Raw genomic sequence first — 7,420 nt, forward strand, 5'->3', positions numbered from 1 at the left:
AATGAAACAATAAACAAGCAAGGATAGCAGTATTTAGGAACAAGGCCTAGGGATTAGACTTTCACTAGTGGACACTCTCAACATTGATCACATAACAGAACAGTATAAATGCATACTCTACACTCTTGTTGGATGATGAACACATTGCGTAGGATTACACGAACCCTCAATGCCGGAGTTAACAAGCTCCACAATAATGCTCATATTTTAGTAACCTTTAGTGTAAGATAGATCAAAAGACTAAACCAAGTACTAACATAGCATGCACTACTGTCACCTTCATGCATATGTAGGAGGAATAGATCACATCAATATTATCATAGCAATAGTTAACTTCGCAATCTACAAGAGATCATGATCATAGCATAAACCAAGTACTAACACGGTGCACACACTCGTCACCTTTGCACACGTGCAGGAGGAATAAAACTACTTTAATAACATTGCTAGAGTAGCACATAGATAAATTGTGATACAAACACATTGCAATCATAAAGAGATATAAATAAGCACCTCACTATGCCATTCAACAGTTGAATAAGTATTCGTGAAATATAGCCTAAGAGACCCACACGGTGCACACACTCGTCACCTTTACACTCGTGGGACAAGGAGTCTCCCGGAGATCACATAAGTAAAACTCACTTGACTAGCATAGTGACATCTAGATTACAAGCATCATCATATGAATCTCAATCATGTAAGGCAGCTCATGAGATTATTGTATTGAAGTACATAGGAGAGAGATGAACCACATAGCTACCGGTACAGCCCCGAGCCTCGATGGAGAACTACTCCCTCCTCATGGGAGCAGCAGCGGTGATGAAGATGGCGGTGGAGATGGCAGCGGTGTTGATGGAGAAGCCTTCCGGGGCACTTCCCCGCTCCGGCAGGGTGCCGGAACGCAGACTCCCGTCCCCCAGATCTTGGCTTCGCGATGGCGGTGGCTCTGGAAGGTTTTCCGTATCGTGGTTCTTCGCCTCAGGGTTTTCGCGACGGAGGCTTTATATAGGCGAAGAGGCGGCGCGGGAGGGTCTGGGCCGCGTCGGCCTATGGTCTGGGGGCCCAGTGCCCCCCCTCTGGTCCTTCCCGGGTGTTCTGGATGCTTCTGGTGAAAATAGGAACCTGGGTCTTCGTTTCGTCCAATTCCGAGAATATTTCGTTACTAGGATTTCTGAAACCAAAAACAGCCATAAAACGGAACCGGCACTTCGGCATCTTGTTAATAGGTTAGTTCCAGAAAATGCACGAATATGACATAAAGTGTGCATAAAACATGTAGGTATCATCAATAATATGGCATAGAACATAAGAAATTATCGATACGTCGGAGACGTATCAAGCATCCTCAAGTTTAGTTCATGCTCGTCCCGAGCAGTAAAACGATAACAAAGATAATTTCTGAAGTGATATGCCATCATAACCTTGATCATACTATTTGTAAACATATGTAGTGGATGCAGCGATCAAAACAATGGTAATGACATGAGTAAACAAGTGAATCATAAAGCAAAGACTTTTCATGAATAGTACTTCAAGACAAGTATTAATAAGTCTTGCATAAGAGTTAACTCATAAAGCAACAAATCAAAGTAAAGGTATTGAAGCAACACAAAGGAAGATTAAGTTTCAGCGGTTGCTTTCAACTTGTAACATGTATATCTCATGGATAATAGTCAACATAGAGTAATATAACAAGTACAATATGCAAGTATGTAGGAATCAATGCACAGTTCACACAAGTGTTTGCTTCTTGAGGTGGAGAGAGATAGGTGAACCGACTCAACATAAAAGTAAAAAAGAATGGTCCTTCAAAGAGGAAAGCATCGATTGCTATATTTGTGCTAGAGCTTTTATTTTGAAAACATGAAACAATTTTGTCAACGGTAGTAATAAAGCATATGAGTTATGTACATTATATCTTACAAGTTGCAAGTCTCATGCATAGTATACTAATAGTGCCCGCACCTTGTCCTAATTAGCTTGGACTACCGGATCTTTGCAATGCACATGTTTTAACCAAGTGTCACAATGGGGTACCTCCATGCCGCCTGTACAAAGGTCTAAGGAGAAAGCTCGCATTTTGGATTTCTCGCCTTTGATTATTCTCAACTTAGACATCCATACCGGGACAACATGGACAACAGATAATGGACTCCTCTTTAATGCATAAGCATGTGGCAACAATTATTATTCTCATATGAGATTGAGGATATATGTCCAAAACTGAAACTTCCACCATGAATCATGGCTTTAGTTAGCGGCCCAATGTTCTTCTCTAACAATATGCATGCTCCAACCATAAAGGTGGTAGATCTCTCTTACTTCAGACAAGACGGACATGCATAGCAACTCACATGATATTCAACAAAGAATAGTTGATGGCGTCCCCAGAAGCATGGTTATCGCTCAACAAGCAACTTAATAAGAGATAAAGTGCATAAGTACATATTCAATACCACAATAGTTTTTAAGCTATTTGTCCCATGAGCTATATATTGCAAAGGTGAATGATGAAATTTTAAAGGTAGCACTCAAGCAATTTACTTTGGAATGGCGGATAAATACCATGTAGTAGGTAGGTATGGTGGACACAAATGGCATAGTGGTTGGCTCAAAGATTTTGGATGCATGAGAAGTATTCCCTCTCGATACAAGGTTTAGGCTAGCAAGGTTATTTGAAACAAACACAAGGATGAACGGTACAGCAAAACTCACATAAAAGACATATTGTAAACATTATAAGACTCCATACCGTCTTCCTTGTTGTTCAAAACTCAATACTAGATGTTATCTAGACTCTAGAGAAACCAAATATGCAAACCAAATTAGCAAGCTCTAAGTATTTCTTTATTAATGGGTGCAAAGTATATGATGCAAGAGCTTAAACATGAGCACAACAATTGCCAAGTATCAAATTATCCAAGACATTTTAGAGTTACTACATGTAGCATTTTCCAATTCCAACCATATAACAAATTAACGAAGAAGAAACTTCGCCATGAAAATTAAAAGCTAAGAACACATGTGTTCATATGAACCAGCGGAGCGTGTCTCTCTCCCACACAAGCATTTATTCAAACAAAAACAAAAACAAAAGCACACGGACGCTCCAAGTAAAGTACATAAGATGTGACCGAATAAAAATATAGTTTCAAGAGAAGGAACCCGATAATTTGTCGATGAAGAAGGGGATGCCTTGGGCATCCCCAAGCTTAGATGCTTGAGTCTTCTTGAAATATGCAGGGGTGAACCACCGGGGCATCCCCAAGCTTAGAGCTTTCACTCTTCTTGATCATAGTATATCATCCTCCTCTCTTGACCCTTGAAAACTTCCTCCACACCAAACTCGAAACAACTCATTAGAGGGTTAGTGCAGAATAAAAATTAACATGTTCAGAGGTGACACAATCATTCTTAACACTTCTGGACATTGCATAAGGCTACTGGACATTAATGGATCAAAGAAATTCATCCAACATAGCAAAAGAGGCAATGCGAAATAAAAGGCAGAATCTGTCAAAATAGAACAGTCCGTAAAGATGGATTTTATTAGGGCACCAGACTTGCTCAAATGAAAATGCCCAAATTGAATGAAATCTGCGTACATATCTGAGGATCATGCACGTAAATTGGCTTAATTTTCTGAGCTACCTACGAGGAGGTAGACCCAGATTCGTGACAAGCAAAGAAATCTGGAACTGCGCAGTAATCCAAATCTAGTACTTACTTTACTATCAAAGACTTTACTTGGCACAACAAAACATAAAACTAAGATAAGGAGAGGTTGCTACAGTAGTAAACAACTTCCAAGACACAAATATAAAACAAAGTACTGTAGCAAAATAACACATGGGTTATTGATACGTCTCCGACGTATCGATAATTTCTTATGTTCTATGCCATATTATTGATGATACCTACATGTTTTATGCACACTTTATGTCATATTCGTGCATTTTCTGGAACTAACCTATTAACAAGATGCCGAAGTGCCGGCTCTCGTTTTCTCGCTGTTTTTGGTTTCGAAATCCTAGTAACGAAATATTCTCGGAATTGGACGAAACGGAGACCCAGGGGCCTATTTTTCCACCGGAGCTTCCGGAAGACCGAAGAACATACGAAGTGGGGCCACGAGGTGGCGACACCACAAGGCGGCGCGGCCAAGGGGGCCCGCGCCGCCCTATGGTGTGGCCCCTCGTCGGGCCCCGACTCCGCCCTTCCGCCTACTTAAAGCCTCCGTCGCGAAACCCCCGATGCGAAAAACCGCGATACGGAAAACCTTACCGAGACGCCGCCGCCGCCGATCCCATCTCGGGGGATTCTCGGAGATCTCCTCCGGCACCCCGCCGGGAGAGGGGATTCATCTCCCGGAGGACTCTACACCGCCATGGTCGCCTCCGGAGTGATGAGTGAGTAGTTCACCCCCGGACTATGGGTCCATAGCAGTAGCTAGATGGTTGTCTTCTCCTCATTGTGCTTCATTGTTGGATCTTGTGAGCTGCCTAACATGATCAAGATCATCTATCTCGTAATTCTATATGTTGTGTTTGTCGGGATCCGATGGATAGAGAATACCATGTCATGTTAATTATCAAGTTATTACATATGTGTTGTTTATGATCTTGCATGCTCTCCGTTACTAGTAGAGGCTCTGGCCAAGTTTTTGCTTTTAACTCCAAGAGGGAGTATTTATGCTCGATAGTGGGTTCATGCCTGCATTGACACCGGGACAAAGGACGAAAAGTTCTAAGGTTGTGTTGTGCTGTTGCCACTAGGGATAAAACATTGGCGCTATGTCCGAGGATGTAGTTGTTGATTACATTACGCACCATACTTAATGCAATTGTCTGTTGTTAGCAACTTAATACTGGAAGGGGTTCGGATGATAACCTGAAGGTGGACTTTTTAGGCATAGATGCAGTTGGATGGCGGTCTATGTACTTTGTCGTAATGCCCAATTAAATCTCACTATACTTATCATGTCATGTATGTGCATTGTTATGCCCTCTCTATTTGTCAATTGCCCGACCGTAATTTGTTCACCCAACATGCTTTTATCTTATGGGAGAGACACCTCTAGTGAACCGTGGACCCCGGTCCATTCTTTAATACCGAAATACAAACCCGCTCGCAATACTTGTTTTTACTATTTTCTCTGCAAACAATCATCTTCCACACAATACGGTTAATCCTTTGTTACGACAGAAGCCGGTGAGATTGACAACCTCACCGTTTCGTTGGGGCAAAGTACTTTGGTTATGTTGTGCAGGTTCCACGTTGGCGCCGGAATCTTCGGTGTTGCGCCGCACTACATCCCGCCGCCATCAACCTTCAACGTGCTTCTTGGCTCCTCCTGGTTCGATAAACCTTGGTTTCTTTCTGAGGGAAAACTTGCTGCTGTGCGCATCATACCTTCCTCTTGGGGTTGCCCAACGAACGTGTGAAATACACGCCATCAAGCATATTTTCTGGCGTCGTTGCCGGGGAGATCAAGACACGCTGCAAGGGGAGTCTCCACTTCTCAATCTCTTTACTTTGTTTTTGTCTTGCTTTATTTTATTTACTACTTTGTTTGCTGCATTATATCAAAACACAAAAAAATTAGTTGCTAGCTTTACTTTATTTACCTGTCTTGTTTGCTATATCAAAAACACAAAAAAATTAGTTTACTTGCATTTACTTTATCAAGTTTGCTTTATTTACTACTGCTAAAATGGCCAACCCCGAAAATACTAAGTTGTGTGACTTCACTAGCACAAATAATAATGATTTCCTATGCACACCTATTGCTCCACCTGCTACTACAGCTGAGAATTCTTTGAAATTAAACTCGCTTTACTTAATCTTGTCATGAGAGAGCAATTTTCTCGGGTGTTAGTTCCGATGATGCCGCTGCCCATCTCAATAATTTTGTTGAACTATGTGAAATGCAAAAATATAAAGATGTAGATGGTGACATTATAAAATTAAAATTGTTCCCTTTCTCATTAAGAGGAAGAGCTAAAGATTGGTTGCTATCTCTGCCTAAGAATAGTATTGATTCATGGACTAAATGCAAGGATGCTTTTATTGGTAGATATTATCACCCTGCTAAAATTATATCTTTGAGGAGTAGCATAATGAATTTTAAACAATTAGATAATGAACATGTTGCTCAAGCTTGGGAAAGAATGAAATCTCTCAGGTTAAAAATTGCCCAACCCATGGACTCGACTACTTGGATGATCATCCAAACCTTCTATGCAGGACTAAATTTTTCTTCGCGGAATTTATTGGATTCAGTCGCTGGAGGTACCTTTATGTCCATCACTCTTGGTGAAGCAACAAAGCTCCTTGATAATATGATGGTTAATTACTCCGAATGGCACACTGGAAAGAGCTCCACAAGGTAAGAAGGTAAATTCTGTTGAAGAATCCTCTTCCTTGAATGATAACGTTGATGCTATTATGTCTATGCTTGCGAATGATAGGACTAATGTTGATCCTAATAATGTTCCACTAGCTTCATTGGTTGCCCAAGAAGAACATGTTGATGTAAACTTCATTAAAAATAATAATTTCAACAACAATGCTTATCGGAACAATTCTAGTAATAACTATAGGCCATATCCTTATAATAATGGTAACGGTTATGCTAATTCTTATGGGAATTCTTACAACAATAATAGGAATACACCCCTGGACTTGAAGCCATGCTTAAAGAATTTATTAATACACAAACTCGCCTTTAACAAATCTGTTGAGGAAAAGCTCAATAAAATTGATATTCTTGTTTCTAGAGTTGATAGTCTTGCCTCTGATGTTGATCTTTTGAAATCGAAAGTTATGCCTAATAGGGATATTGAAAATAAAATTGTTACTACAGCAAATGACATCCAAGTTAGAATTAATGAGAATATAAGATTAATGGCTGAACTGCGTGCTAGGTGGGATAGAGAAGAAAATGAAAAACTAGCTAAAGAGGAAAATGTAGCTAAAGTTTGGACTATTACCACCACTAGCAATGCTAATGATTCATATGTTGCTGCACCTTCTACTATCAATGGTAAAATAACTGGTGTTGGCAATGCTTCTACTCCTAGTGCAAAGCGCGCAAAATTACCTGAAACTGCTAAAACTGCTGAAACTGATAAAACTGCTGAAATTTTTTCCAACCTTGGGGATGATAATCCCATTGCTTTAGATTGTAATGATTTAGATTTTGATGATTGCCACATCTCTGAAGTTATAAAGTTCTTGCAAAAACTTGCTAAGAGTCCCAATGCTAGCGCTATAAATTTGGCTTTCACAAAACATATTACAAATGCTCTCATAAAAGCTAGAGAAGAGAAACTAAAACTTGAAACTTCTATTCCTAGAAAGCTAGAAGATGGAGGTGTTACCATTAATGAGGGGGGGGGGAAGTCGTTCTTTTAAC

This window comes from Lolium rigidum, chromosome 6 (assembly GCF_022539505.1).
Source record: "Lolium rigidum isolate FL_2022 chromosome 6, APGP_CSIRO_Lrig_0.1, whole genome shotgun sequence".
Taxonomy (NCBI): domain Eukaryota; kingdom Viridiplantae; phylum Streptophyta; class Magnoliopsida; order Poales; family Poaceae; genus Lolium; species Lolium rigidum.